Source organism: Lepus europaeus, chromosome 6 (genome assembly GCF_033115175.1).
Source record: "Lepus europaeus isolate LE1 chromosome 6, mLepTim1.pri, whole genome shotgun sequence".
Classification (NCBI taxonomy): domain Eukaryota; kingdom Metazoa; phylum Chordata; class Mammalia; order Lagomorpha; family Leporidae; genus Lepus; species Lepus europaeus.
The window spans coordinates 34,399,192-34,418,627 of NC_084832.1; the positions used below are offsets into that span (position 1 = coordinate 34,399,192).

Genomic DNA, 19,436 nt, shown 5'->3' on the forward strand with positions numbered 1-19,436 from the left:
GTAGAAGATGACCCAAGCCATTGGGCCCCTGCACCCACGTGGGAAATCTGGAAGAAGCTCCTGGCTCCTAGCTTCGGATGGGCGCAGCTCCAGCCATTGCAGCCAATTGGGGAGTGAACCAGCGGATGGAAGACCTCTTTCCTCCCCCCCTGCCATTCTCTGCCTCTCCTCTCTCTGTGTAACTCTTTCAAATAAATAAATAAATGAATCTTAAAAAAAAGGTCAAATAAAGGAAGCACGTAAAACTCCTAACAGATGTTTACCATGACACACTGTAGTCAAACTCACCACAGTAAAACATAAAGATGCTAAAATGTGCACAAGAGAAACACCAGATTATTCAGATGATCTCCAATTAAACTCATAGCTGACTTTTTATTAGAAACTCTATGGGTAGAAGACAATGGCAAGATATAGTCCAAATCTTAAGAGAAAATAACTCCACTCAGAATACTGTACTCTTCAAAGTTCTCATTTATGAATGCAGGTGAAATAAACACCTTCCATAACAAACAGAAATTGAAAGAATTTGTCACCAGCTGTCCAGCCTCACAAAAGATGCTAAAGGATGTACTACACACAGAAACACAGAAAGAAAGCCATCATCACCAAAGACAGAAAATCTCCCAGTGAAAGTACAAAAGAAATCCACAGAAAATGATAGGAATATTCACAGAAAAATTGTAGGGCCAGGTAGTTACTTAATAATAGTTACCTTGAATGTAAATGGCCTCAACTCTCCAGTTAAAAAATATAGACAGGCATAATGGATTAAAAAAAAAAGACACATCTATTTCTGTCTACAAGACACACACCTCACAAAGATACACATAGGCTGAAAGTGAATGGATAGAAAAAGATATTCCATGCTAATTCTGCCTTTATGTGTGTGTGTGCATGTGTATGGACACACACACACATAGATAGACATTTTGGAGCAATACCTAAAGGAAGTTTACAGAAGTTTATACATAATTATTAATTATTTTAGAGCAAATTTAATTAGTCATGGATATTTTAAATTATATTTTTCCAAAATAATAAAAGATATTAACTACTTTTGGAAAATTCTGGGACAACACTAGAGTAAGAAGAAAACCTGGGCTCAAATATGCAGTAAGCAAATGTATATCCCAAACCTCAGTTCACACACTGCAGATCGTTCTCACTTGTGAAAAACAAAAAAAAAAGTAAATGATCTAGAAGAATTTAAAAGGTCCTTACAACTCTGAGAAGTCACACAGTAGTAATTCTATTTTTTACCAAGATAAATTGAGAATCAACTTTCACCTAAAAAATGTAGATCATTTAAAAATTTGGAATTTATAGTCTTTTTTTTAAAAGCATTTTTTATTTATTTACTTGAAAAGCAGAGTTACAGAGACAGAGAGAAAGACATAGAGAGAGAGAGAGATCTTCAATCCAATGATTTACTCTCCAAATGTCCACAATGGCTGGAATTTGGCTGTTCCGAAACTGGGAGCCAGGAGCCTGCTCTAGGGCTTCCATGTGGGTACAGGAGCCAAAGGACATGGACCATCTTCTGATGCTTTCCCAGGCACATTAGCAGGGAGTTAGATAAGAAGTGGAACAGATGGGACTTGAACCGGCACCCACATGGGATGCTGGAGCCACAGGCAGTGGCTTTGCCCACTACGCCACAGTACTGACTCCATGAACCTCTAGTCTTTAAAGCCATATGATCAACATGATTACATGAACAGTGCATAGAATTTCCTTTATTTCATTTTCACTTTCCCTGGAATCATTCCTGGAATTTACAACATCTACCCTCAGAAAGATGAGGTGCAGAATTCTCACGGTCTATTTAAACCAAACAGATATATAATGCAGCATCCAAACGTACTTAATGCCTCAGTGCTCTTTTATTCCTAATAGTCCTGATCTCCTATTATCTACAACATTTCAAAAATGCAATAGTCTCTAAAACAAGACCATTTTAAAATATATGACATAAAACATTTATATAGTGAATCAATAAACAGGGAGTTGTAGTTAAATAAAAGATATATAACTTGAGACTTCAATGAAACACATTGAATGATAAATACTGAAATAAATGTAGGACTAAATCAAATCTTTTCTTTCAACAGAACATACACAAGGCTACAAAGATGGGGATCAGCTTGTTACTGGACTGAGTTGCTTCCTTCTGTGTGATTACTTCAGGTGGTAGTGAAGTGGTTAGAGATCATAATGTCATTACTACTAAATCTTGCCAGAGATGATGAAATAATTTAAGATTCCACATCTCACACTGCCAGGCCCTTCAGGGGAGGTGGGAGAATGAGCAAACAAAAACAAGCAAATATCTCTCCCCAAGTCCCAATGTGAACAGGTATGTATATGCATGTGTACGTGAGTGATGACTCTCGGCCAGGAGACCACAAGATTGTGCACGCAGTGGTGGAAAACCAAGCTCATATTTCCAAAGCAAAGACACACTGGGCAGCAGCAGGAGGCCTGACAGAGAAGCAGCACTGCTTTTGAAACTGGAGGCACATGTGCTAAGGCCCCCCTCTGCAGAAGGATGGTTGTGGCAAGAGATAACGGTGTGGGAAGTAAACCTTTGTGAAAGTCACGTAATCGATGGATGAGCACCTCTTTGCCTGTGGATATGACCATCTGCAAGGAATGGAAGCCCAAAACCAAAGAAAGGAGTATGCAGAATATTTTAGGCTCTGGAGCCCAATGGTGTTTCAGTTTCTGCTCTATTCTCTGTATTAAAACAGAAGAATTTTATGATTACATGCTGATTTTGGACAGAGACAATTATCATTATCTCTGTGCTCAGCTAGATATGTAACTGACATGATTTTGTTAACTATATCTTTTTTTTTTTTCAGAGAATAGGAAAGTTAAAGGAAAGCTTAAAGGAAAGAATCTAATAAAAAAGCTCTTAAGTTTATAGGTAAGGACATTGGTATCAAGAAAGTTAAAGAAAAAATTTGTTTAAGATTATGAGGCTATTTGGGTACAGAACTGGGACTAGGGAGAACCATTTATCTAGCTCCTTATCTGTAGTCCAAAACTCTGTTTCCATACTACTTTATTAAGATATCTTTTCATATATAAGCTTCATTAAAATTTCAGAGCTGCTTGCTGTCACCAATATGATACTCTGTGCTGCTAGTTTTTGTTTTTTTTTTTAAGAAGTACTGATGCCCCTCCTTTCAGGTCCCAACAATGCCAAGCACTTAGTATATAATATTTAAAAGACCAAAGAAAGAATCTTACACTGATAATCCTTGAAGACATCTGATTGAGATGAAGTCTACTTGCCACAAGTGATGCAAACAGCTTTAAGTTGGCCTAGGCAGAAGGTGGATGGACAGAGAACTTTCAGGGCTGTGGGTATAGACTTTAGATTGATTGCTCAATCAGAAACTTGGTTACAACACTGTCGCCACAAAGGTATATAAAATATTTATTATTCCATGCTATGTTCTTTCTGAAAGTTACAAAAAAAGTTGCCTGTTACAAGGCTCAGAGCCTACAGGTGACAATGGCCACGGAAGAAGCCGGACTCTGTTTAAAAATGAAGCTGAAACTCAGAGCAGGCATTGCAGGTTTGCATACGAAATTGGAGCAACACTATAAGGAAATATGTAGCCCAAGGTTATGAGACATCAGTGATTCATTTATCAAGAAAAAGAGGGAAAAAGGAAATACCTTATTGAGCATTATCGGTCTCAAATTTTGCAATAGATTTATGACTTTATTTTAGTAAAGAGGGTAATAACAGTGTCATTTTTGATGCTATATTTTATATGTGTAAGTATGCCTACAGTTAATAGAATTCATCGGGCAGTAGGTTTGGTCACTATTTAAAACGTGGGTCAGAGGGGCATTAATTCTATTCAAAGTGTCCATCTGTTGCTGCCCAACTTGCACCGGGGTTGCATAGCAACCCATAGTACTGCATGGGTATGGTTGGCCTCCCTCTGATGCTTTTGTCTGCCCTCTGAGAGAGTTGCCCTTGATGGAGAAACAGTAGGTGTTCTTTTATTTATATATTTATTTATTTTTTTGGCTGGAGCTTGGCCTGGTGAGTGGGGGCTCATTATAGCCTGCTGAGCGAGATAGCATTGTAAGGCAATATCTGACATATGAATGTAATTTATCTTCCTGGCATGGTTCTTAGTCCCAAACTGATTCCCAAATTCCTAGGAACTGTGGAAGTATAGCAGTTAAAAAGAAAATACCAGGACCTTTTACTTTTATGCCTAGGAAACAATACACAGTGGAGCAGGCAGAGAGAAGGTACTGGAAGTTTGAACAATTTTTGTGGCACTTAGCCAAAGTTAGACTGTTTGATTTCAGTGTCTTTCTGAACATCTGACTACCTTGACATACCATGAAATATGTTAAATAAAAGATTTCTCAGGAATTCAGACATTCTTAAAGATTTCTTTGCACCATTTACCAATACTAATCACCTGAATGTCCTTGGCTCTAACTACAGTTTTTTCAGCTTTTCAGTAAAATTTGCAGTGAATTTAAGTATCTGTAATCTTACACAAAATAGGCATTTGTGTGGTTTACTTTATTTCTAGGGTCAGTGATGGTATTGTGGTGGACCAAAGAGACCCTTGTTTGTTTCCTGGGCTTCACAAACACGACTGTGATTCACTAATAAATAAGATTCCTATCAGATCACTGCCATTCAAAACTGTTAATAAAGTGCCCTTGATGAAAACAAATACTTAACAGAACTGAAAACACCTTGTTTTAGCAAAACTCTTATATCACATTAAGTAGAATGTAATCAATATATCAGAATAATTTCTGTTAATCAATTGTTATAATTTAGCTGTTTATATGTTATTCATGGCACAGTTTCAAAATCCTTTCTTTCTATCTTTGGTGAATCTATTTATCTAAATTCCGAACACTTCTAATACCTACTTTTTTTTTTTTTTTTCAGTTAACAACCTTTAAATTGGCTTTCAGTAAATACCTATTTGCCAAGGGCAGGCACCTTTGATAACACTTTCTAAGTGTTTTGGAGATGGAGGATGTAGGTACTATGAATAATATTCTCTACTTTAACTGTTATTAAAACTCAAGTTTGGGGATGCTGAGAATTTCAATGGCACTGTGTCTATAAGATGAGAATCTCCTATCTTCCTATGCACTAGAGAAATCACAAAGGCCCTAGAGAAAAATGGACCTCAGATATGGGGTTGCTCATGATCAGATGTCATTTTAATTCCACTGTATATCTTCTCTGCCTTTGGTAAGGTGACCTGGTAATTTATTCTCTAATGAAAGAGACCAACCAGATGAAAACCAGAGCAACTGATTCAAATAATGACATTCTGGAAAACACAATGTAATGTCACACTAAAACAGGGGAGAAGCCAGGACATACTTGCATACATAGCCACAAAAAAAAAAAATCACAAGTAGACGTAGAAACTAGAAGGTAGGGGAATAAAATGTTCAATGTTCTGTCACCAAAAGTCTGATGTTTGAATTGGGCAGCCTGGATCATATACTGGCTCTGTCATTAGTCATCTTTGTGACCTTGACAAAATCATTTAGTCTTCTCAGAGACTCAATTTTTTCACCTGCAAAATCTAAGTATCGTACCTACTTCTCAGCTGTGAGAATTAAATAAAACATACAATTTATGGTTTTTAGAATGAGGTCTCATAGTAGTAATTATTCAATGAATAACATTTTTCAAAGTATTTTCCTATGTCTAACAGAACCATACACTCAGAGAGATACAGTAACACAGAGTGAACTCTTTGGGCGGCTTTACTAGATGGATCCTCTTCTTGATTTCCTTATTTTTTAATTTTTTTGAAATGCAGTAAGAAAGAGAGGGAGAGAGAGAAAGAGGAAAAGGAGATACCTTCCATCTGCTGGTTCACTCCCCAAATGCCTGCAACATTTAGGGCTGAATCAGCCCAAAGCCTAAAGCTAGGAATTCTATTCTGATCTCTCACATGAGTGACAGGAACCCAACTGCTTCAGCCATCAGCTGCTGCCTCCCAGGGTGCATTAGCAGGAAGCCCTCGGCATTTTTAATGGGTCTTTGAGACATGTGATTTCTTTTTTTTTTTCTGGTGGGGATAGTTCTGTTTAAAAGAACCAGTTGGTTGTAATCATTCAAAATAATATCACAATGTAAATAAAATTTTTAAAAAAGAAGAATTGAGAAAGGCATTTTCCTAGGGCCGGCACTGTGGCACAGTGGGTTAAAGCCCTGGCCTGAAGTGCCAGCATCCCATTTGGGTGCCTGTTCTAGTCCTGGCTGCTCCTCTTCCAATCCTGCTCTCTAATATGGCCTGGGAAAGCAGTACAAGATAGCCCAAGTCCTTGGGCCCCTGCACCCACGTGGGAGACCCAGAAGATGCTACTGGCTCCTGGCTTCGGATGGGCGCAGCTCCAGCCATTGCAGCCATCTGGGGAGTGAAACAGCAGATGGAAGACCTCTCTCTGTGTGTCTCTACCTCTCTGTGTAACTCTGTCTTTCAAATAAATAAAATAAATCTTTAAAAAAAGAGAGAAAGACATTTTCCTTATAACCCAGAGTAATTTTTCTGTTACTTAAAGACTTTCAGATTCATGTTACTTACTTTTAAAGTGAAATACTAACGTCTTAGTATTAGATTGTTGTATTAAATAAAAATAAAGCAAACGCGTGAAATTCTTCATGAAATGGTAACAGTAGTAATGATAAATGGTTGTGATAGACTTCCTAAAATATATAAGTTTATAACAACTTTTGACTTTCTTTATAATTTTCTCACATTTGTTTGCAGAATAACCTCAAAAAATTTCCTCCCAAAGAAACAATTCAATAAAACCATGCAGTATAAAAAACACAATATTATAAAATGAAACCAGAAATATCCTGTATTTAATTTCTTCTCCTATTAACAGGACTGCAGTTTAGTCATGAGGGTGCAGTAGTTAACAACTTCACTATTTTTGAATATTTCAAGAGACCAAATGATAGCATGATATGCGCAATTTAAGAGATAAATTTATGAAGTAATTATTTTGAGAAAAATTCAATTTATAAAAATATTTCAAAATTTATTTTAGTGGTTATATTTCAAAGAACTCATGTATTATGAAAGATCTCTGCGAGTGAGATCCCAGTGGCAAGAACAGGCCATCCAAGAAGGAGGTACCTTTCTCTGAAGGGAGGAGAGAACTTCCACTTTGATTTTGACCTCGTCTAAATAAGATCAGAGTTGGCGAATTCAAAAGCCTTCCATAGCCTTGGCAACTCATGAAAAGAGCCTCGTGTGATTACTGATGCCATAAGCAAGAGTGTCAATTGTTAAATCAACAACAGGAGTCACTGTGCACTCACTTCCCATATAGGATCTCTGTCCTTAGTGTGTTGTCCAATGTGAATCAATGGTATAACTAGTAATCAAATAGCACTTTACACTTTGTGTTTCTGTGTGGGTGCAAACTGTTGAAATCTTTACTTAATATATACTAAATTGGTCTTCTGTATATAAAGATAATTGAAACTGAATCTTGATGTGAATGGGATGGGAGAGGGAGCGGGAGATGGGAGGGTTGCTGGTGGGAGGAAAAGCCACTGCAATCCAAAAGCCGTACTTTGGGAATTTATATTTATTAAATAAAAGTTTAAAAAAAAAACTCATATATTTAAAAAATTCCAAATTTGGGGGCCAGCATTGTGTCTTAGTGGGTTAAGCTGCTACCTACAATTCTGGCATACCTTAAGGGAATGCCATGGTTCATTTCCCAGATGCTCCCTTCCTATCCAGCTCCCTGCTAATGTGCCTGGGAAAGCAGCAGAGGATGGCCAAGTCCTTGGGCCCCTGCACCTATGAGAGAGACCCAGAAGAAGCTCCTGGCTCTTGGTTTGGCAGCAATCTGGGGAGTGAACCAGCAGATAGAAGACCTCTTTCTGTGTCTCGCCTTCTCCCTCTCTGTAACTTTGCCTTTCTTTTTCTTTTTTAAAAAGATTTATTTATTTATTTGAAAGTCTGAGTTACAGAGAGGAGAGGCAGAGAGAGATTGAGAGGTCTTCCATCTGCTGGTTCACTCCCCAGTTAGCCACAATGGCTGGAACTGCACCAATCCAAAGCTAGGAGCAAGGAGCTTTCTTTCGGGTCTCCCACATGGTTTCAGGGCCCAAGGACTTGGCCCATTCTCTGTTGCTTTCTCAGGTGCATTAGCAGGGAGCTGCATAGGAAGTAGAGCAGCCAGGACACGAACCAGCACCCATATGGGATGCCGACACTGCAGGTGGAAGCTTTATCTGCTATCCACAGCGCCAGCCCCAACTCTGCCTTTCAAAACAAATTTATTTTAAAAAGTACTTTCTCATGTGGCCCTGCATATGAGGACACAGGGAGATGAGAAGGATAACAAACAACAGTAATTTTTTTAATTTCCAAATTTTAGTTTAATTAAAAATGTAGCCAAAAACTTGAAAAATATCTTTTGTCCCACAAAATATTATTATGTACTATGTGCTGCTAGATATATTTTGTAGACCATAGATTCATATATTTAAAATTAAAGACTCCTGTTTAGGAAGCAATTTCAAGATGACAGAATAGGGAAGGGCACCACGGCTCACTTGGCTATTCCTTTGCCTGTGGCACCAGCACCCTGGGTTCTAGTCCTGGTTGGGGCGCCAGATTCTGTTGTGGTTGTTCCTCTTCCAGTCCAGCTCTCGGCTGTGGGCCGGGAATATGGTGCAGCACGCCGGCCGTAGCAGTCATTTGAGGGATGAACCAATGGAAGGAAGACCTTTCTCTCTCTCTCTCTCTCTCTCTCACTATCTAACGCTGCCTGTCAAAAAAAAAAAAAAAAAAGAATAGGGAAGGGCATCCTACTATAGGGGCATCCTGCTATAGGCCAAGGATAAATAGTAAAACAAAACAAAACAAAACAAAAAAACAAAAACAAAAACAAAAAAGAAAGTACATTCTCAAGAGAGTGAGAGAGGAAAGCACAGTCAAAACTTTACAAAAGGAAGAGGAACGCTGTAGATTGGTGGTGTGTGGAAGGTGTGTGCGTACAGCACAAACACAGACACAACACATGACCCCAGCAGCTGAGAGGCAGCGAAAGCACCAGCTTTGGTGAGTGAGGTGAGATCAGACTGCAGAAGTCCATGCCACTGGTGATATAGGTGGAGGAAGAGCTTGGCATGAGTCTGGCTTAGAGCCCTAAGTAGGAAAGGGTATCTGCTAACCCATAAAAAAGGGGGGTTATATTTCTCTCTCCCCATCCCCCTGCCCTGTACAGTGCCTGGAAATCAGTAGAGAAAGGGTGGGTGAAATTGTGGACAGAAGCAACAGCTGCAGAACCTCTGGTGTACATGGCCAGCAACTGGGCAGGGCAAGATGCCACTTTGTCACCAGTAGCAGCAGCAGCAGCAACTCAGATGTGCACATCCAGCAATTGATGGGGAGAAGACAACATTGTGAAGTAAGTAGGGGCTGCAGACAGCAGCTCTTGAGCACAAGAGTAGATCCAGTGATTCTACCAGAGGGGAAAAAAACCCATCCACATTCCCCAGTGACTTTGAGTCTGCTGGGAGGATTGACAGGGGGCTAGACACCCATATGCATTGATGAGGTGGCCACAGTCTGTCAACATATCACAGGCTCAGGGGCTCTAATCTCTTAGGCAAAACCACCACAGGCACCTGATTCTAGGAACATCTCTGCCTCTCTGTGGACAGAAGAAGCTAAAAGTGCAGAGAAGATCCTCTGCAGCTCATGACTGTGGAAGCCTTGTATGCTAAGACTATGGAAAATTTGTGACTACAGGAGAGGGCACAGTGTGTAGCATAGCTGGGTCTCTAGGTAATCAATTTGAGTGGCTCCACATGCTCAGAGCTCCCTGACTCCCTAGGGTAGGTCATTGAAACAGGATCCATGCTCACACTGAGGACTGCACAGATCCTTTGTGTTATTCATGCAGGGCAGAAGAGCTTTGTACACACTGTGGACTAATATCTGGGTACTGATCACCTTGGAAGAGAGGTGGTGAGGTGTGATTACTCCAACAGAGGGTATCATAAACTCTTCTTTGCTAAAAAGAAGAGATATACCACACCCAACTTGGGTATGAACCTGAATACTCATCCTACCATGGAACACTGTCCAAAGCTCCCTGGCCATACCCAGCACACACCTCCACCAAGAGGAGACACTCCACCAAGCCACAGAGGCATAGCTCAAAGATAAAAGCCATCAGAGGGAAAAACCAACCAGTATTTCGACAAATGCCTAAAAATAAATGTAGGAATTCAAGAAATAAGAATAAGGAAGGCCGGCGCCGCGGCTCACTAGGCTAATCCTCCGCCTTGCGGCGCCGGCACACCGGGTTCTAGTCCCGGTCGGGGCACCGATCCTGTCCTGGTTGCCCCTCTTCCAGGCCAGCTCTCTGCTGTGGCCAGGGAGTGCAGTGGAGGATGGCCCAAGTTCTTGGGCCCTGCACCCCATGGGAGACCAGGAGAAGCACCTGGCTCCTGCCATCGGATCAGCGCGGTGCGCCGGCCGCAGCGCGCTACAGCGGCAGCCATTGGAGGGTGAACCAATGGCAAAAAAGGAAGACCTTTCTCTCTGTCTCTCTCTCTCACTGTCCACTCTGCCTGTCAAAAAAAAAAAAAAAAAAGAATAAGGAAGATAATATGATCTCTCCAAAGGAACACAACAGCACTTCAATATTAGAATGTGAAGATGAAGAGATTGATGAAATGCTGAAATGGAATTCAAAGCTTAATAATAGGATTACTCAAAAGCAATGAGAAGCAAATTCATATATTAAAGAAATTAATACATGATATGAATGAAATTTTTTATGAAATTGAGATTTTGAAGAGAAATCAAAATGAAATACTAGACAGGAAGAATTAAATAGATTAAATAAAATAATGCAGTGGAAAACCTTAACAACAGAGTTCATGAGGCATTAGAAAGAATATCACAGCCAAAAGACAAATCTTTAGAAATTTTTCAATCAGACAAAGAAGAAGGGGAAGGAGGAGGAGGAGGAGGAAGAGGAAGAGAAGAAGGAGGAAGAGAAAATTAGAAAACTAGTATTAGAGATTTATAGAATATTTGGGTCCAAGGAGTTCCTGAATGTGTGGAAAGAGAGAATGGACCAGAAGGCTTATTCAGTGAAATACTGAGAGAAAACTCCATTAATTTGCAGAAAGAAAGAGATATCCAAGTGCATGAGGCGCATGGAATTCCTAAAAGATATGAACAGAAAAGATCTTCACCATCAATACATTTTGTAGTCAAACTTCACAAAGTAAAACATAAAGAAAAGATTCAAAAATGTGCATGAGAGAAACACCAGATTACTTTCAGAAGAGACCCAATTAGACTCAGAGCTGACTTCACATCAGAAATCACACAAGTTACGAGAGAATAGTGAGACATAGTCCAAGTCTTAAAAGGAAAAAAAGACTGTCAACCCAGAATACTGTACCCTGCAAAGCTCTCATTTATGAATGAAAGTTTAAAAAAAAAGAAACCTTCCATTTCAAACAGAAATTGAAAGAATTTCTAACCACTCATCCAGCATTACAAAATATGCTTACGGATGTGTTACACATAGAAACCAGAAAAATAATCATCATTATGAGAGGATGTGGAGGCAGAAAATCTCCCAGTAAAAGTAAAAAGAAATCCAAAGCAAACAATAAGAATATTTATGGAAAAATGACAGGACCAAGTCTTTACTTATCAATAGTAACCTTGAATGTAAATGCCTAAACTCTCCAATTAGAAGATATAGGCTAGCTGAATGGATTAAAAAGCAAGACGCATCTATGTGCTACCTAAAATAAACACACCTCACCAACAAAGACACACATAGACTGAAAGTCAAAGAATGGAAAAAGATATTCCACACTACCAGAAAGCAAAAAAGAAGAGGTGTAGTCATCCTGATATCATAAGAAGTAGACTTTAACACAAAAACTGTTAAAAGAGAAAAAGAAGGGTATTATATAATGATTAGGAAATAATTCAATGGAAAGATGCAAAAAATAAATGTCTATATGCCCAATGAAATGTTGATGGATCTAAAGAGAGTCATAGACTCCAACAGTTATGGGGGTCTTCATCACCCCACTTTAATCAAAGGACAGATCAATTAGACAGAAAATCAAAAAAGAAACTACAGAGCTAATCTAAACTTTGGAATAAATGGATCTAACTAGTATCCATAGAACCTTCCATCCCACAGTTGCAGAATTCACATTCTTTTCATCAATGCATGGGATGAATAGACCATATGGTAGGCAATAAAGAAAGTTTCAACAAATTTTAAAAAAATGAAATCATAGCATGCATCTTTACTGAACACATTGGAAGCTGGAAATTAACAACTCAAGAATCTCAAGGACATATTCAAACACAAGAAGACTAACAACATGCTCCTGAATGAACAGTAGGAAGAATTCAAGAAAGCCCCAATATTTCTAGAAATGAATGAAGAAGACAATACCTCATATCCAAATTTATGATATACAGAAAACCAGAATAAAGAGGGAAATTTATAGCAACTGGGGACTACATCAAGAAATTGGAAAGGCACCAAATAAATGAGCTACCAATGCCTCAAGGACCTAGAAAACAACAGACCAAACTCAATAATAATGGGAAGAAAGAAATAATTAAATGTAGAAAGAAATCATTAACATTGAAACAAAAAATGCAAAAGATTAGTGAAATGAAGAGATTTTTTTTAAATAAACAAACTTGATAAACCAGTGGTCCAACTAACCTAAAAAGAGGGAGAAAAACAAAATCAATAGAATGAGAGATTAAAAAGGAAATGTAACAATAGATACCAGAGAAATAAAAATAATTATCAGGACTTACAATGAATAGCTATATGCCAAAATTGGAATATCCAGAAGAAATGGATATATACCTGTACAAATATCATCTACCAAAATTGAGTCATGAAGACATAGAAAACAGACCAAGACAAAAACCTAAATAACCAAGATGGAGATTGAATCAGGAATAAACACCCTCCTGACAAAGAAAAGCTCAGGACCAGATGGTGTCACTGCTTCATTCTACTAAATATTTAAAGAAGAACTAATTCCAACACTTCTCAAGCTATTCAAAACAACTAAAAGGGAAGGAAGCTTCTGAATGTTCTTCCATAAAGTCATAGTCACCCTAATTCCTAAACCAGAAAAAGAAAAAAAAAAACACAGAGAGAGAGTATTATAGAAAAATATCCCTGATGAACATAGATGTATTGTGAAAATCCTCAACAAATACTAGCTAATCACATCCAACAACACATCAGAAGGATCACTCGCCTGGACGAAGTGGCATTTATCCCTGGTATGCTATTTGTGAATGTTCAGCATTCACAAATCAATAAATGTGATACATCACATTAACAAACTAAAGAACAAAAACCATACAGTTATTTCAATAGATGCACAGAGAACATTTGATAAAATACTTTTCCTGAGGAAAATGTTAAGCAAAGTGGGTATAGAAGGAACATTCCTCAACACAATCAAGGCAATTTATGACAAACCCACAGAAAGCACCTTAATGAGTGAGGAAAATGTAGAAACACTCCCATTACGATCCAGAACCAAACAAGGATGACCACTCTCACCAATGCCATTCAGTATAGTCTGGAAGTTTTAACCAGAGTCATTAGGCAGCGAAAAGAAAAAAAATTCAAAGGGATATGAATTGGAAAGGAGGAAGTCAAACTATCCCTATTTGCAGATGGCAATATTCTATTTATAGGGAATCCAAAAAACTCCATTAAGAGACTATTGGAACTCATAAAAGAGTTTGATAAAGTGGCAAGATATAGCATTAAAACACAAAACTCAATAGATTTTGTATGCACAGACAATGCCATGTCTCAGAAAAAACTTCTAAAACCAATACCATGCACAATTGCAACAGAAAAATATTAAATACTTGGAATAAATTCAACCAAGGAGGTCCAAGTTCTCTACGATGAGAATTATAAAACATTAAAGAAAGAAATAGAAGATACAAAGAAATTGAAAAATCTTCCATGTTCAAGGATTGGGAATATTAACATTATCAAAATGTCCATATTACCAAAAGCAATTTACAGATTCAATGTGATCCCAATTGAAATAGCAATGACATTCTTCTCAGATCTAGAAAAAATGATGATAAAATTCATTTAGAGAGACAATAGATTCTGAATAAAGCAAGCTTATACATCAAAAACAAAGCCAGAGGGCATCACAATATTATATAATGAAAATAGTCCAGTCCTCATGAAAAAAAAATAGAAATGTAGACCAATGGAACAGAATAGAAACTCCAGAAATCAGTCTACACAACTATAACCAACTTATCTTTGATAAAGAGCTAAAATCAATACCTAGAGCAAGGGTAATCCCTTCAACAAATGTTGCTAGAATCCTGGATCTATACATGCTGAAGTATTAAACAAGTCCCCTCCCTTAGACCCTACACAGAAATCCATTCAAAATGGATCAAAGATCTATATCTATGAACCAATACCATCAAATTACTAGGTGACATTGAGGAAACCTCGCAAGACATTGGCGTAGGCAAAGACTTCTTGAAAAAGACCCAAGAAGCACAAGCAATCAAAGCCAAAACAACAAATGGGATTTCATCAGATTGAGAAGCTTCTGCTTTGCAAAAGAAACACTCAATAAACTGAAGACAAGTGGCAGAATGAGAGCAAATATTTGCAAACTATGAAATTTATAAAGGATTAATATCTGGAATTTATAAAGAGCTCAAGAGACTCAATGACAAGAAAACAAATAATCCAGTTTAGAAACAAAGTATTTTACAAGAATTTTTAAAAAGGTGAAATTCAAATGGCCAACAGACACAAGACACCTCACCCCAGGTAGAATTGTTTTCATACAGAAATCATAGAACAATAAAGGCTGGCGAGGATGTGGAGGAAAAAGTACCCTAATCCATTACTGTTGGAATGTAAAGTGGTGCAGCTATTTTGGTAGACAGTTTGGAGATACTTCAAAAATCTGAAAAAAAGAGTTACCATATGACCCAGCAATCCTACCTCTGGGAACTTATCCAAATGAAATGAAATCAGCATATGAAAGAGTTATCTGTATCCCCATGTTCATTGCAGCTCAATTCACAGTAGCTAAGCTATTGAATCAACCCAGATACCCATCAATTGTTTTCTGGATAAAGAAATTATCATATATGTACAATATAGAATACTACTCAGCTGTAAAAAAAAAGTGAAATACTGTTGTTTGCAATAAAGTGGATGCAACTAGAAACCTTTATACATGGTGAAGTAAGTAGTTACCTACAACAACTTGGGCTGAGCCAGGCCAAAGTCAGGAGACAAGAATACAATCCAGGTCTCCCAAATGAGTGACAGTCTCCCAATCATTTGATCCATCGCTGTTGCCTCCCAGAGTTCACAAAAACAGAAAGCTAGAGTCAGCAGCTGGATCCATGAATCCAGCTGGATTCAGGCACTTCAATGTGGGGCACTGGCATTTTAGCTGTTAACCTCAGTGCCTTCCCCAAAACCTTCAATTATGTCACATCAAAAATAATCATGAGTATGGAAATCTTTTTTCAATAGCAAGTTTCAACAATCTGAAATTTTTTCTGATTGTCAAAATAACACAAATTAAATATAGAAAAATTGAAAATGTGGAAAAATTGGGGGATTAAAGAATATTCCATTATACAATATTCCATTATACTATTTATTATTTTTGTATTTGCTGCTTCACTTCACTTAAGATTACCAAGATCACTGTGGTGATGATGTTGAAGAAAAGCCTTTCATCCAACCCCCATGTTCCATCTATAAATGCTACTTTCCCCCTACACTTCTGGCAGAAAATAAGTCAATACCCAGCCTCTCTTACCACTTACTCATGACAAACAGATTTAATCAAGAGTGACATTTCTTACCTGGTGAATTAGTTAAGAACTAATGTGTTTGGTGCATTAACCAAACATATTATCACTGCAATGAAAAGATAATTCAATTATCTCAGTGTTCTGTTTATCTATTTCTCTCAATTTGAAATTTATGTATGTGAGATGGAGACATATACCTCCTCAGCATTGCAGAGAAAACCTCAAACTTGATTTCAACTGAGCATGATTTTCTCATTAACTATTTTACATGATCTCCATAAAAGAAACAGTATTCTACCAGAAAACTTGTTTAACTGAACCCAAATGATACCTTATCAAGGACTTGAGTTGGTGAAAGACAGTAATAATTTAATTCCAAAGTTTAAATGGTTCTGCAGTCCCTACACATGCATTCCTAGCTCTTAATTATAGGCCAAGACTCCCTCTTGTCCAATTCCAGGCAGGCAAGGTATTCTATGCATTGTTCCAATTAATTGCTATCCTAAAGGAGACATAACTGATTTCTTAAGTAGGGGAATTTATTCAAAAAATAAAATTTGTGAAAGTTGAGACCATCATGAGATAGTGTTCTTTTTTTTTTTTTCAAAAATAGATGGTCATTACTCTTTTTGTTCATAACATTTAGTAACAGCTTAGTATATGCAGACACAAAGCTAAGAGAAATGAGATATTTCTTCAATTAAAACTCTTACATCTTAGGTTACTATCTTTGATTACACATCATCTATATGTGCATAAGGAATCAAGTAATTTGACTAAGATCTTAAAATTAAAATTACATACAGTTGTGATTTTAATCCATTCAGGCCAGTTCTATAATTCTAGTTTTTAAACTTTCACTCTAACACCTTCTTAGACTAGGGCCAGTTTTTGGAAGACTTGTGAATTCTTTTTTTTTTTTTTTTTTTTTGACAGACAGAGTGGACAGTGAGAGAGAGAGAGACAGAGAGAAAGGTCTTCCTTTGCCGTTGGTTCACCCTCCAATGGCCGCCGCAGCCGGCGCACTGCACTGATCCGATGGCAGGAGCCAGGTACTTCTCCTGGTCTCCCATGGGGTGCAGGGCCCAAGCACATGGGCCATCCTCCACTGTACTCCCTGGCCACAGCAGAGAGCTGGCCTGGAAGGGGGGCAACCGGGACAGAATCCAGTGCCCCGACCGGGACTAGAACCCGGTGTGCCGGCGCCGCAAGGCAGAGGATTAGCCTAGTGAGCCGCGGCGCCGGCTGACTTCTGAATTCTATGGTTGATCTTATTAATAGCCTGTGACATAGATATTATTTGGTAAACAATAGTCATAATCAACTTAAGATTCAGCTAACATGATTCTTCCTAAGAAGTACCTAGGCATTTGTTAGGAAGGTTTATATATTTTCAAATAAATTTCGTTGTCCACAGGGAGGATTTTTGTTTCATTAATTACTGAGAACAGGTGAATCATTTAACAGAAGCCTGGGCTGTTTTATGTAGTGACATGAGAAAGACCCAAGTAAAACAATTCAAATCAATGTCATTTAAACTTCAGAGAATGTAATAATGGTACAGGAGTACAGGGGTATTCTGCATGACAAGTGCACAGTATGTGCGTATATAATGTCTCCTTTTCCTCTTGCTGCTTTTGATGTTTTTTTTTTCCTTATCACTACTTTTCAGCAATTAGACTAAAATGTGCCTTGGTATGATCTTTGTTTCCTGATTGTTGTTTGTGGAGCTTTTAACTCTGAATATATCAAACTCAGGTAAAGACACAGAGGGCTCTATTAAGAATTTTTGGATTTCTTTCTCTCACACACACACATACTCTGCCCTGTTTTTAAATTATAGCTTCTTTGACTTCCTGAAAAACCCACCTATCTCTTCATCTAAATAACATAACTAAGCTATTTGTTATGTTATAAAGATGTCTTTTGGGACTAAGCTGGGCGATTACTTCCCTCATCTACAAAATATGTCCAGGTAAGAACCAAGAAGCACAGTTAGAAATATATACGGCAAATGTTAGATAGGAAAGATTTATAGTATGCATAGGAGAGAATCTATTGGCATAGGCATGTATCTGTGACTCAGGATTCAGTGTTCTAATATGTTATGTCATCTATTAGCATGACTTTCAAATTTGGACATCATCTGGCTTACTGTAAATTAAGTGAAGATAAAGAGATCGAGAACTCAAGGTTCAAAGAGGTGAAAATTTCCATGAAAATTGACTGTATAATTTTGGCACATGCTCACTCAGACTTATCCCTAATGGTAGAGCTAGAAATGCACCAGGGGATTCCAATTCAATCCCATCAAGGTGGCATGTACCAATGCTATCTTACTAGTCAAAGTGATCAGTTTAAGTTCATAATTGATCATAGTGATAGGATTAAGTGTCAAAGGGATCACATAAACAAGACTAGTGTCTGCTAATAATAACTGATAGAATTAAAAAGGTGAGAACGATCCAACATGGGCAGCAGGATACACAGCAGACTCATAGAATGGCAGATGTCCTAAACAGCACTCTGGCCTCAGAATCAGCCCTTAAGGCATTCTGATCTGGCTAAAAAGCCCACTAGAGTTTCTCAGGCATGGAAAACCAAGACACTGTTGCAAAAAAAAAAATGAACTAAATGAAAGATCTCTTGAATGAGATCCCAGGGGAAATAATTTTAAAAATTAAAAAAATAATAAAATTGACAGTATAAAAATTGAAAATATAGCACCTGAAAGGTTCCTGAACACTACTTTCACCATGGTCACAATAAATGTCCTGATGAGGGTGGTAAGCTACCAGCCTCTTTGAGAAACATTATGATTCCTGTTCTCTGTAGATTTATGTTAACTGTGAGAGATACAGTCTAATATGGTGGAGATAATGGGATTCTGGAGTTGTAGAGGCCATGACATAGGGCTTAAAATTCAGAAGTAAGAGTTCCAAAATGGTTAAATAAAGATACCCAATCTCCTCCAAAGGGAAGAACAAAAACCAGAAATGAATTAGTGCATCTTGAGGCAAATGCCCTTGAAGAACATCAGAACTCAGGAGGGAAGAAAGGAAAACCTAGCAGTGCTTCTGCTAAGAAATACTCATTTAAAAATTATTTTAATCTTGCAGATAGCATATATTTGTTTATGCAATTCAGCCTGTTTAATCAGAAGGTAACTAAGAGGTTTCTATGAGTCACACTGTTATGTAAGCTTCTATGGCAGTCAGAGTGCATGACTGCAGATGTGACAGTAGGAGGGATGTTAGCAATGGGTAAGAGGCTGTGTGGAGTCTGGTGAGTCACAGTAAGAAAGTCACAACACAAACTGCTCATGTTTCTAGGGTAACACGTCCTCTGAATCTGAGAAATTTTCACTGACAAATAGCTCTTCTTGTAATACTGAATGTCTGACCTGAGAAGTAGGAAAAACAGGACTTGACACGCAGCTGGGTAAAATTCGTCTTCTCTTCCTGTGCACACTGTCTGCATACAGCTGTTGGTGTGGTTGCTGAGAAGACAGTACTATGAGGC

General features: G+C 38.0%; 1 pseudogene; it reads right to left on the reverse strand.

Moving 5' to 3' along the window:
• Positions 1 to 19,436, reverse strand: part of LOC133762059 (chromobox protein homolog 1-like) — a 35,373-nt pseudogene that overhangs the window by 3,002 nt on the left and 12,935 nt on the right.